Below are 15000 nucleotides of genomic sequence, written 5' to 3' on the forward strand. Positions count from 1 at the left end.
GGTGAAAATGTTTATATGCGTATACTAAATGATTCATCTTCATGTTCGACATCATTCGAACGAAGTTGCTGTTCAAAGAAGCTTCTGGACGTGTGAGCATGTGCATTTGTTACACGTTCGACTTGCGTCAAACGTACAATTCAGAGGGACATAAGTCTGGTCTGTTTGAATCTCACTTGTCGGGCGATACATGATCGTAAGCGGATTAAATATTAACTCCAACATCTCAATGAACACTAGCATAAATACTAAATCTCCGGTGGAAGGTATGAGTTGTGACATCTTCTTCACTCATGACTTCTAAATCTATCACATTTCTGGTCAATGCTTCTGAGGATATTGCAGAAAGAACTGTACAATCTGCGATTTCTCTTATTGCTTTTGCCATTTGATCAACTTTTTTCTTAAACATAGACGAAACGAATATTCGTGAGATTTATTCTTGTTATGTATCGGCTTGACATTGATCAACCAATTTCCAGTGTCTTGGATGTTATATCCAGACTACTTCACAGTAAATACGCTATATACTTGATATTCCTTCATCACATTTCTGAAAGTGGACTCCGGTTCATGATGTGGTTACCTAACGAATTTTTTCTTTGCTTTTCGTACAATTGAAACATTTCCTCACATATCAGAACGCGCTGCTACTTCAGACAATCGGACAACTGTGTTCACAGCTGACACGGATGCAATGATCATCCGCTTCATTTCCGGTGTATTTTAAGACAAACAATTTTACTCACTCTTCCTCTCTAGCTCACGTGGCCCCCACGTGATCATCGGCCATCTTTCTTCTCCTAACTTGTGCTTATTTCTCTCTGTTGTAGCTGGATCAAGGAAGATGTTTTCTTGCCTGTCTCCTGTCCAATCTTGATTTACGCGTTCGACACTACAACCACGTTTAGGCTTAGGAAACCTTCCTGTTTGTTTTCACTGTCCTGTTTGTGTTACTAATTTGAACCCTCCGCAAAATACCACATTACGTTTAATTTTCCTTGCAGGTGCAACTGTTTTATCGAAAGCCACACTTGTTAAATAATGGAAATACGAGAGTAGAAAATTATGAAGTTTCATTCTTTGTGTTGCTTGCTTGTTTTCCACTTGAGTCTTTCGCTGTTCGAAATAATGGTTCATATTCCATGTACTCGTACTTCGTATCTTTTGTTGTACATGTTTCGTGACGTCTTGTACCAACATAGTATATATATATATATATATATATATATATATATATATATATTATATTAAATTAGAGATAAAACCACTATTAGGCAAATCATACAATCAATGAAACACTTAAGCCAACACATAAGATTATTTAATTTATATTATTTAAATATATAACAAAATTATTAAAAAAAATATAATTAATATAACACTACGATCGTTTCATGGCTGTTAATTTCTTTAAATTTTCGAGTTGCAGTCATTCTTCAGGTGGTTTAAATATTTAACTTGGCGATCGTAGTGTTATATTAATTATCTTATATTATATATTTTTTTAATAATTTTGTTATATATTTAAATAATATAAATTAAATAATCTTATGCATTGGCTTAAGTTTTTCATTGTATGATTTGCCTAATAGTGGTTTTATCTCTAATTTAAAATAATATAATATTTTACTATAAAATTGGATTCAATCCCAAATCTGATTTTTCCCTGTAAGTTTGGTTTTATTCCCTAATATTTATTATTAATATATATATATATATATATTATATATATATATATATATATATATATATATATATATATATATATATATATGTATGTATGTATGTATGCATGTATGTATATATGTATATATGTATGTATGCATGTAGAAAATTTTGAAAAAAGACCTCTATTAAACAATTCAATAGTGAAAGACGTTATCCCCACCATATAGAAGAGGTTATATATATACTATAGAAAACATTATTCTAAAAATCAATAGAGTACATAAACAAAACATAGAAAACAGTCTACGTGCGCTTCGTGGCTATATTTACAAATAAATAATAATAGTAAAATGAATTAACAATATAATCACTCTTCAGATCTATAACAATAATAATTATAATAATAATAATATTATTAATAATAATGATAATAATAATATTAATAATAATAAGATAGAAGCCACACAACAATGCCCAATAATATAAACACTGAAACTGTAAAACACGAAGACAAACGCAACATTCCCAACAAACACGATGTAAACAACGAAGAGGAGCCTAATGATTATGATAATATAAAAAATAAAATAATCAAAGAACTGAAAACCACAGAGCCCAAAATGGACCACCGACCATACCTCCCAAGAATAAAAATAAACGCAATAACAACACCAATTATAAACAACATAAACCTAGCCGTCACTGAACTAGCCACTGAAGCAAAAAAAGTGATATCACTGAACTAAATGACTTGATATACGCAGCAGCCACTGCAGCCACAAAAGAAGCTGGATACTCACCCAAACCCGCCCAAAAAGGAGTACCACCACCCAAACAAACCCTGTGGATAAATAACATGCAAAACAAAATAAAAAAAATTAGAAAAGACCTGTCGATTCTTAATGAAATCAGCAAACAAGCAACGCTACTAAGCAACAAAAAGAGAACAAAAATGCTCCGCAAATATAACATCACAGAAAAAGATTTGCCGAAGATAAAAGAAAAACTGAAGCAAGATATCCTTGCCAAAGCTCAAAGGATCCGCCGGTACGAGAAACGCCAACGCTTCTTTGAACAGAACAAAAAGTTCAACTCCGACCCCAAAAAGTTCTACCAAGAACTGGGCGAAAATAAAATAGAAGTCACTGCAGCACCAACGGCAGAAGAATTGGAAGAATTCTGGGGAGAAATATGGTCGGCGAACGAACAGCCAAAAAAAAGGAGTATGAAAATAACAAACTCGGCATCTGAACAACTTGGACCCCCATAACAACTGAAGAGGTCACCCAGCAACTGCAAAAGCTAAGCAACTGGAAGGCACCTGGGCATGACAAGATCCCCAACTTCTGGTTGAAATATCTAACAGGAATGCACAAAAAGCTGGCTGAAAACTTTAACAGCATACTAGCAGAGCCAGAGACAATGCCTGAATGGCTCACGAAGGGGAAAACCATCTTAATTCCCAAATCAAATGAAACAACAAAACCAGAAAACTACAGACCAATAACCTGCCTCCCTACTATGTTCAAGGCATTTACTGCAGTGATATCACAAAGGCTGAACAAGCACCTGGACGAAAACAAACTGTTCCCAGAAGAGCAGAATGGATGCCGCCTAGGGCTCATATGGCTGTAAAGATCAACTAATGATTAATAAAGCCGTAACTGAAGACAGCCACAGAAAGAAGAAAGGCCTCAGTATGGCCTGGATTGACTACAAAAAGGCGTTTGATAGCATCCCCCCCACATGGATCCTCGAAACACTAGCCATTAACAAAGTAGCACCAACAATCATAAAATTCATAGAGCACTCTATGAATAAATGGCAAACAGTCCTACACCTCCAAACAAAAGAGGGACTCATTAAAACCAAAGACATCCCCATTAGAAGAGGAATATTCCAGGGAGACACGCTCTCTCCACTCCTTTTCTGCTTGGCACTGTCACCTCTATCTGATATGCTAAGTAGAACTGGATGCGGATATAAATGTTACGGCAAAACGATCAGCCACCTTTTATATATGGATGACCTAAAACTATACGCTGCAAATGACAAACAGCTGGAAACACTATTAAAGACAGTTCATGGATTTACCAAAGAAATAGATATGAAATTTGATTAGAAAAATGCGCCAAAGTAACCATGAAAAGAGGAAAACTAGTTAAGAGTAACAACATCACACTAGATAAAACCAATGAAATAAAAGAAATAGACCAAAGCCAAACTTACAAATACTTAGGAATCCATGAACTAGATAAGACACAACACACACAAATGAAAGAGAAAATAAAACAAGAATATTATAGATGAGTTAGATCAATACTAAAAACAGAGCTCAATGCTAAAAACAAGATAATAGGTATCAACACTTTAGCTGTCCCAGTTATAAGTTACAGCTACAATATCCTTAACTGGACACGAAATGAACTGTCCAAAATAGATAGGAAAACAAGAAAAATACTGACAGGATATAGGATGCATCACCCTAAATCTGACATAGAAAGACTATATATACAACGTATAGAAGGTGGTAGAGGCCTTATATAGCTGGAAAACTACTATAAAATAACCACCATAGGACTGCAAAAATACCTACTTCAGAAGGAAGGAAAACTGATCCAGATAGCAGCAAAACACGAGCAAAACAAAAAACTGTTCTCAGTATTTAAGGAAGCTGACAAATACAAACAAGAAATCATACCACCTAATAAACACAAAGAAGACGAAGAAGATGATGAAGAAACAACAAAAGCTATAAAACAAATGAAATCCAAACTAAAAATAGAACAGCAACGCGCCATGATAAAACGATGGCAAGAAAAGCCCCTTCATGGTAAATACTGCACTAAACTAAACGCAAAAGAAATAGACAAAGAAAAATCCCAGCAATGGTTGAGAAGCTCAGGACTCAAAGCAGAAACAGAGGGATTTTTAATTGCAGCACAAGACCAAAGCCTCCCCACCAGAAATTACCAAAAACATGTAATGAAAAGAAATATTACAAGTAACTGCAGAATATGTGGAGATGGACAAGAAACAATAAATCATATTATCTCTAGCTGCCCAGTCCTGGCTAAGAAGGAATATATTCACAGACATGACAGAGTTGGAACCTACATACATTGGAAGCTATGCCAACATTATGGAATAACAACAGAAAAAAGATGGTATAGACACACACCAGAAAAGGTCACAGAAAACGAGAAGCAACCATACTCTGGGATATGCCGATACACACAGATAGAGAAATTAAGGCCAACAGACCAGATATAGTTGTCAGAGATCATGAAGAAAAAAATGCTTTCTAATTGATGTATCAATACCGGCAGATGACAACGTGTCTCTAAAAGAAATGGAGAAACTTTCAAAATACAAAGACCTGGAAATAGAGATAACTAGAATGTGGAACCTGAAAACAGAAACAATTCCTATCATAGTAGGTGTATTAGGCATGATAAAAAATATTCAGACAAATACATAACAAAAACACCAGGACTTACAAACACATATAACATACAGAAAATTGCACTACTATGCACTGCACACATCCTACGCAGAACACTTTCCATACAATAACCATCAGAGCATCACAACAAATCACAGCACATACCCAAGGCACACAGAGCTGCGCTCGGTAGTGAAGTGAAAGCACGCTATAAAAATAAAACTACTGAATAATAGTAATAATAATAACAATATGCATTATAAAATACGTGTACGCATCTAAATTTAGAAATTAACTAGTGATTTTATCTTCAGAAATACTATTAAATTTTATTATTTATTGTTAAAACAAGTATTTTTTAATATTTATTCGTTAATTTGTAAGTTAATCTACGTACATTTATTATATTATTTATGTTGTTTTTATTATTATTATTATTAATATTATTATTATTGTTATTATTATATTATTATTATTATTATTTTATTATTATTTTTGTTGAAGAGGATGCGTGGCTTTCAATCATAACAATGTAAATAATATTTATGTACATATTTACACCTATAGGTAAAATACATACATACATATATATATATATATGTATGTATGTATGTATGTATGTATGTATGTATGTATGTATGTATGTATTTTTGTATGTATATCTTCTAAATAGTAGGGAATACAATTCCAAACCTACAGGGAAAAATTCTGTTCAGAAATTTCAAATCAAATTTCACAATATATAACATATATATAAATTTTTTTTAGATCTCTCTTAATCAATTCAATAGTGAAAAACATTATTCACACCATATAGAAAAGGCTAAATATACTATAGAAAACTTTATTCTAGAGGTCAATAGAGTACATAAACAATAAATAGTAAATAGACTACACGCGTTTCGAGGCTATAGTTACAATAAAAATGACAAAATCAATTCGATTACGACTAAATCGATCTAAAATAAATTCTACTTAAAAATATAGTCACTATATAGGTCTATAATAACAACAACAACAACACTGATAAAAAAACCACAGCTGCCTTTACTACAGAAATCTTTCAATAGTATTATTTTCAATTAAAGCAAACAGATCTTTCAAAGTAATTTAGTTATAGTAATATATTGTATACTCAGCGGCAGTAGAAATGTTTTGCTTATTCCAACGCTGCCAGCAGCATTTGCCTGAAATAAATATTGAAGTATTGTGAAAACTTAGTTTCAAAATGAAATAGTACATTTTCAAACATATACTCTAACATCCTCTACTGAATATAGACGTTAGAATATGCGATCGATGAAAAATCTTAGAAGTAGGAAACAATTGTTGTGAAAAATTATCCTCTACTGAATATAGAAACCATGATACATCAATCGATTACAGATCTTACAAAATAGATTGTCAAAAGCAATTAAAACCACTGCAAGCATAACCGTTTATGACGTTTATTTCAATCGCTGTACGCCCTATGCCCCATTATTTAGTATTGAATTGCGAGCTAAATATCATTTCCTCATCCTTCGCTCGATTGCTCCATCAAAGGTGATTTAAAGAAAATTAAAGATAGTTTAGATTTTAAAAATAAACAATGATTTTTAAAACGAGAATTTCTCAGCCGATGCCTTTTAATGGAAATATAGTGAACACAAGGCAACTACTTACCGGGCACATATGCAACTCTAAATCTATAAAATGATTTAGACAAGCTTTGGATTTTCTCCTGATGCAAGATTTAAATTCACTGATGTTTCTGGAAAGGGAAAATATGAACGGAAATTATACACTCGGGTATTTTTGTATAGTTTGTATTTTAAGAAAATTTTCGTATATTTGTTTAGTATTTTATTCCTTACTTAACTTTGGTAACATATTATTTGAATTATGGCTTGTATTGTAGGGTCCAACGAACCTAATTTAAACATACCTATTACACACATACATAAGGTCTTTAAATATATATAATATATATATATATATATATATATATATATATATATATATATATATATATAGTTATTGTATTGAACGTTGATAAAGGGATATGAGGACCTGATGATTAGGGTTAGATTTTAAGACGGGTTCCAGGAAAACATTGCGTGGTTTAGAAACTGGAGTATGTACCTCATGAAACACGTGTAGCTAGGTAACAAAAGAGTAGGTAATTAAAATGAAAATTATTTTATATGGTGGAGATGAAGAGGCCTATCTCTAAATTAAAAGATATTTCTTCATTGAGAATAATTTGAACCTCTGGTATGCCGGAATGTTTATTCCCTAACAAATAAAATTTATATAAATATATATAATATATATATATATATATATATATATATATATATTATATATATACATATATATGTTTATATATGTGTGTATGTGTGTGTATATATATATATACATAAGTATGCGAGTGTGTGTGTGTCGTGTGTGTGCATATATATCTCTCTATATATATAAATATCTGTATATATGTATGTATGTATATATATATATATATATATATATATATATATATATATATATATATATATATATATATATATATATATATATATATATATATATATATACATATATATGTGAGTTTTTATGTATGTATATATATATATGTATATATATTTGTGCATATCGCCATGATAGATCGCTAGCCACTAAGCATTTATTCTTTCTGCTTATCTCTGTTTTTCCTTTCGGTCGAAAAGCGAAGGATCGAAACCTAAATGGCATTCTCAGTTTCCCGAGCGTCAAGCTAATACATCTGTTTCTTGTTTACACGCAAGTCTTCGTCTTTTGCTTTTTTATAGTCTCATTATATATGTATATATATACATATATATGTGTATACAGTTGCGGCCAAAGTGTTCAGAACGGAATTGTTTTCGACAGAACAGTAGGTATAAGTTTTTATCAAAGTTGTTGTATATTCTATAATTTTCACAGACAATGAATACGATATTAATTGTTATTGTCTGAGATTTTGGTGTAATTTCAGAGGATAATACAAAAGTTATAATTGATTTAGTGATTTACTGCAAAACCCATGGCGGCCAAAAGGATAAGAACGGTTGAAAAAATAACAAAATAATCATAAATGATAGAGAATACTGGAATTATTTAATATTTAGTGTGAAGCCCTTTAGCTTCAATCACACTTTGACATCTTCGACTGCATGAGGAAATTAAATTTTCAATTTCTTGCTGGGTGATCTTATTCCATTCTTCCTGAAGGGCTTTCCATAATTGCTTGGTTGTTTTAGGATTTCTGGCTTTCGAACGTTCTCCTAGAATATTCCACACATTTTCAATAGGATTGAGATCTGAGCTTTGAGCAGGCCAATCCATAACAACAACCTTTTCAGCCTTGAGGAAGTTCATGACCACCTTAGCCTTGCGACATGGAGCATTGTCCTGCATCAATATGGGTGGTCACTTAGTTGAATTTCTCAGCACAGGCAACACATGATCTTTTACAAGTTGTTTATAAACTCCTGCATTTAACTTCCCATATAATCGCATCAAATGGCACACTCCATCTCCAGATATCATCCGCCAAACCACACTTCTTCCACCGAATTTAACACTAGTCTTAAGGCATTTAGGCGACAATTTTTCACCTACTTTTCGACGAACGTACCTTTCCCCATCTGAGCCAAATAACATAAACTTAGATACATCACTAAAATGCACCGTTTGCCATTCTTCTTGAGACCACAACACATTGCAAAAGTAAGACGACACTTTTTATTTTTGGAGCAGATCAGTGGCTTCACTGTAGGTGCTCTTGCTTGTAGGTCATGTTCAACTAAATGATGCGACACAGTTTTTCGAGATAAAGTTTTCTTCAATACAATGCTCATTTCCCGAGAAACAGCAGCAGTAGCTTTAAATCTGTCCTTTTTAACCAACGTTACCATAGCACGATCTTCTCTCTTGGTAGTTTTTCTTGGCCTACCTGTAAACTTTCTTGCTTCACACGAACCACAATCATTGTAGACCTTAAGAATACCGTGAACAGCACTTTTTGACTCGTTAACAATCTTTGCAATAGATTCAATACTTAAATTATCCTTCTTTCGAAGCTTAATAATCTGCTGACGAATTGGCAACGGAGTAAGTGGCATTATATTAACAAAGTACGCTGCAGATATTCTTACTAATGTTTAGTAAACGACTCATCACGTAAACAAATTCAAAACATTAGAGTTCGTCGGTTAAATATACTAAAACACGGAGTAAAAGCAACCGTTCTGATCCTTTTGGCCGCCATGGGTTTTGCAGTAAATCCCTAAATCATCCATAACTTTTGTTATCCTCTCAAATTACACCAAATTCTTAGACAATAACAATTAATATTGTATGTATTGACTGTGAAAATTATAGAATATAAAATAACGTTCTTAAAAACTTATACCTACTTTTCTGTCGAAAACATGCCATTCTGAACATTTTGGCCGCAACTGTATATCTATATGTATATATATATATATATATATATATATATATATATATATATATATAGATATAAACATATGCATATATATATATATATATATAATATATATATATATATATATAATATATATATATATATATATATATGGAGAGAGAGATTAAATGATCGAAATCACAGTCAACCGCGTCAGACAATTTGTAGCGAAACATCATTTCTTCCGGTGCAAGTTTAAAAACCAAAAATTGTACATGGAGATTTGCTACATTCATCAAAGAAGATATTCAGGTTTATTGTCGCGATTCCATATAATACATGTGGCATTTTGGTAATAGTTTTATAAAGGGAATGTTTGTCAATATGCATATATATATAGATATAAACATATGCATATATATATATATACATACATATATATATATATATATATACATACATATATATATATATACATATAAATATGTATACATATATATACATGTATATATATGGAGACACCGACACTACTCTCGGATCACAACATGGTAGAGCTGACCATGTACGGGCCAAATGAAAAGCATGGACATGCAGCCTACAAGAAACTCTCAGAATCTTTCCAGCTTGAACTTCCATAAGGCAAACTGGAAACAAATTGAGAAAGAGATCCTCAAACAAATCTGGCCTGAATGACTCTCCTGCCAGACATCGATATGAAACTTCAACAATTCATGTATGTAATGCAAGCCATATGCTACAAATGTGTCCCAGACCGAAAGGCCACTGTACACAAGAACAAAATCCACAGAAAGATGAAAATTTTAATGAGACGGCGTTCGAAAGTTTCAAATCGCCTAAACAAACAAATTGAAAGCAGTGAAAAGTCCCGCCTGAAAATAAAACTGTTGCAATTCGAAAAATGTCTGCAACTCTCCCATGAGAAAGAAAGAGCAGACAAAGAAGCCTGGGCTATAGACAACATAAAATCTAACCCCAGAGCTTTCTACATGTATGCCAAAGAAACAGCTACGGTGCACGGTAGGATAGGGCCACTCCCTGAAAAGGATGGCACACTCACAGAAAATCCAGTGAGGATAAGTGAAATACTAAATGAGCAATTCAAGAGTATTTTCACTCCACCCCTAGGGCATTTTCAAGTCAGCAATCAAACTAACTTCTTTACAACTGCAGATATAAAATCAGGGGTAGTGATGATTGATTACATCAATATAAAGGAAGACGATGTAATAAAGGCTATTGATGAAATTAAAACAAACTCAACTACTGGCCCCGATTGATTCCCAACAATCCTTCTAAAAGTATGTAAGAGAGTCCTAGCAAGACCACTGCAGTTCCTCTTTGAGATCTTCCTTGCAACAGGTAAACTTCCAAGAAAACTAAAGGAAGGTAAAATATGCCCTATTCATAAAGGAGGTAGCAGAGCGGAGGCCAAGAACTACAGACCTAACTCTCTGACCTCACACATCAGCAAGGTCATGGAATGAATAGTCAGAAGGAAACTAATCACCTTCCTTGAAGAAAATGACTTGCTGCCTGACACCCAACATGGTTTCCGACCGGGAAGAAGCTGCTTAACTCAGCTCCTACAACACTATGACTGGGTGCTGAAACGACTGCTCAACCACTCAAATGTGGAAGTCATATATCTCGACTTTGCAAAGGCCTTTGATAAAATCGGTCATGGAATGATATGTCACAAACTGCGTGATCTTGGCATAGTTGGAAAATTGGGAGAATGGCTTCATGACTTTCTGAAGGATAGAAGTCAAGTGGTAGTAGCCAATGTGGCCACTTCCATTAACACGCAAATAGTAAGCGGTTTTGGGACAACTACTGTTCATAATGGCCCTCTCAGACATGCCCTCAGCCACGTAGAGAGCCACGATCACAAGTTATGCAGATGATACAAAAGTTTGACAAGCAATACAGAACCCTGAAGACACTAAGCACCTGCAATGTGAGCTGGACTAAATAGACAAGTGGGCTGAAAAGAATAGCATGCAATTCAATGCTGAAAAGTTTCAAGTTTATGCTATCAGCATGCAAAATTCAATGCAATACCCAATAAATACACTGGACCTGGAGGGATTGCAATCCCAGAGGCACAATTGGTGCAAGAACTGGGTATTTACATGAGTGATGATGCAAATTTGCATGTGCATGTTGCTAAATTGTCAATGAAATGGAGGCGGCTGACCGGATGGATTCTTAGAACCTTTAGAACAAGAGACCAGGAAACCATGATGGTCCTCTGGAGGACACTTGTCCTAAGCCACTTTGACTATTGCTCTCAGCTATGGTCACAACCCAGTGTCAAGTTAATCACAGAACTTGAGGCGATCCAACGAAGCTACACGAAGAAGATAGCCTCTGTGCAGCATATAAGCTATTGGGAAAGCCTCAAGAGATTAAAACTCTATTCCTTAGAGTGTAGGCGAGAGAGATATGCCATAATACACATCTGGAAGATCCTAGAAGTACTTGTCCCAAACTTTGGCATAGAGATTCACACAAATGCCAGAATTGGGCGCCTTTGCATAGTGCCAAGGACTCCACGTTTGCCATCAAGATGTAGGACAGGATACTGTGATAATCTGGGCTTCCGAGTCCCACCGCTCTTCAATATCCTCCCGAAGGACCAGAGACCTGCATGGGATGGATGCAGATGTCTTTAAAATAAAACTGGATCTCTTCGTGTCAGGTGTGCCAGATGATCTAACTTCACGGCGAGATATGCAGATGAGGGCAGCTGCATCGAACTCTCTCATGCACCAAATGGCAATTGCTAAAAAGCATTCGTGAAGTAAATCTTTGTAGCAACACCAAATGGTGGTGCCCCAGCATGGGCATAGCTCGTGGGCTGAAACTAGATAAAAATACTTTTGGTTTCAGTATTAACTTGATATTTATACATATCTATCTATCGATATATCTATCTATATATATATATATATATATATATAATATATATATATATATATATATATATATATATATATATATATATAATATATATATATATATATATATATATATACACGCTTATAAACATAACTATATTTACCTGCAGAATTCCTGAGGATCTCGTACAGGATCTACAAAAATGTAAGCACAGAAGTGTCTTCCAACGAAATTGCATTCATGTCTATCTGACGCTGCACCTAAAATATGTGAAGTTTGTTTTGAAAATATTAAATGATTATTCCCAAAATAAGTTCCTCTTAAAATACAAATCATTTTAGTTTGTTAGGTATTCGTATGATACAGATTATACATATAGTTGCTTCATATTCTGTTTTGTGTATTTTTGAGGGCGCTGAAGACGTTTCAATATAGTTATTGTCTTATGGTTATCAGCTGACATAAATACGCCACTTTACAGGAAACATGCTATATATCGAATGTCCTCGTTCATCACGTTTCTCACTCCGATACATAATGGTGTTTGGAAATGGCCTCCATTTATTTACCGGGTTTATCATCGATAATATTTGGAGCACGTCGTATAAGTTGCGGAGTCCAATGATTTGATTTCTACAGTTGAAATATTCCAGTCAGAGTCTACCAAATCGTGTTGCTCATCTAATGCACTTGCTCGTGCATCTGCGTGTTCACAGTTGGGACCTAAGCTTCTATGATATCATCTATTATACTTTAAATAAATCATATTTTGGATAAACCCTCAAGGGGTGTATTTTGACACCCTTGAATGAAACATTTCACATAATAATTACTCGTCAAAATATATGTTTAGCATAATATTCTTTCTTTTTATTTGTCTAGAAAATGCTGTTCGTTGGATTTTTCCCTTCGTAATACGACAGAATGAGGTCTCCGTTTTGCCTTTGCAACAATCTTGTTCCGTCAATTTGTCAGCATCAAAAACACCTCGAAACAATTTCACAATACATTTTTAATAGCCCTGTTCAGGAACTTATCACAATCTTGTTCCTTGGACGTGGTATAAGAAGTTTTATATTATGAACACAACTCATAAACCAAAATATTTTGATCACACATATCGTGTTATAATGTTCTCATGTAGAATATTTGTATATATATATATATATATATATATAATATATATATATATATATATACATATATATATAAATTTTATCATGTTATATATATATTTATAAATATACAATTTAACAAAGGAACGTAATAAAAATGGTTCTAAAGAAAGGAAAAGATTTAACTTCTCTAAAGTTGAATTATGAGATAACGGAATATTTGTTACCTTTGGAAGAATTTTTTAATAATAAAAAGCTAATGACTGTGTTCCATTAGTTTCTATTCTAATTGGCAACATATTTCTAATGAACATATTTAGATATATATATATAACACTTGTTTCCTGGGTGTGCGATAAGAGTTTGCTTTCCAAACACATGGTTTCATACATCCGGTCTTGTACGTGGAACTTGACTGTCACTACATAAAACTGGTGATTTCGTAATGCATTAAAGAACTCTTTTATTTAAATATTGTAAAACTGTAACGATTGCAAATGATAAAACGTGAAAGGGGATCTTTGTTGGAATTTTATTGATTAATATATCACTTTGCAAAAAAAGTACAAGGTCGTGGAAGAACTCACCAAAATCGGTGTCTCTGAAAAGTTACTACAGTGGATCAAGTGTTTCCTGACAGACGGAACCCAACACATTGTTAGTCGAAGGAGTAAAATCAATGTTAATACCAGTAGCAGTGTTCCACAAGCCAGCGTTTTGGGCCCACTTATTCTCATCATCTACATTAATGACAATTGTGACATCATCATGTACTACAACATATGACTTTTTGCAGATGATTCCCAGATCCAGAAGGTCATCATTGAGGTGGGTAACCGGATATGTCATCAGTTTTCAGTCAGCGGGTGGAAATGAATAATAGGCTCCTGAAGGAAGACAAAATTCAGTTGCTCAACGTCGGAAAAGTAGATACCCTGAAACTCCCAACCTTCAGGTGAAACACTCATGGCATCCAACTGAATAAGCTTGGCAGCACATATAAACAGCAACGGCCTAACTTCAGAGAATTTGTGGGACAGTTTATATAAGGGACGTTAAAATCACGCACCACCAGTATGTTTCCAGATTTGTATTTTAGAAGGAAGGAATTGATTTTGTTGAGTCATTCTTCAAAGAACTTTAGAGGTGCTTGGAGAGGCCTGTATAGAATAACAATGATTATATCGTTGGAATTGTTGAATAGGGACATGGATTCACCATACCAATGGAAAATGTGTCCTTGGCATCAACTGAAATGGAGTCATGAACTAAGATGGCTACTCCCCTTTATATCGTTCTGGGCAATCTGCACGGATGATGGCGAAATCTATTATTTTCAACTCGGCATCCATATGAGTGCTGTTTAAGTGAGTTTTATTAAGGATAAAGATAGGGATGCAATATACCGTTTCTGCCGG

The sequence above is a fragment of the Octopus sinensis genome, linkage group LG15, assembly GCF_006345805.1.
Source record: "Octopus sinensis linkage group LG15, ASM634580v1, whole genome shotgun sequence".
Taxonomy (NCBI): Eukaryota; Metazoa; Mollusca; class Cephalopoda; order Octopoda; family Octopodidae; genus Octopus; species Octopus sinensis.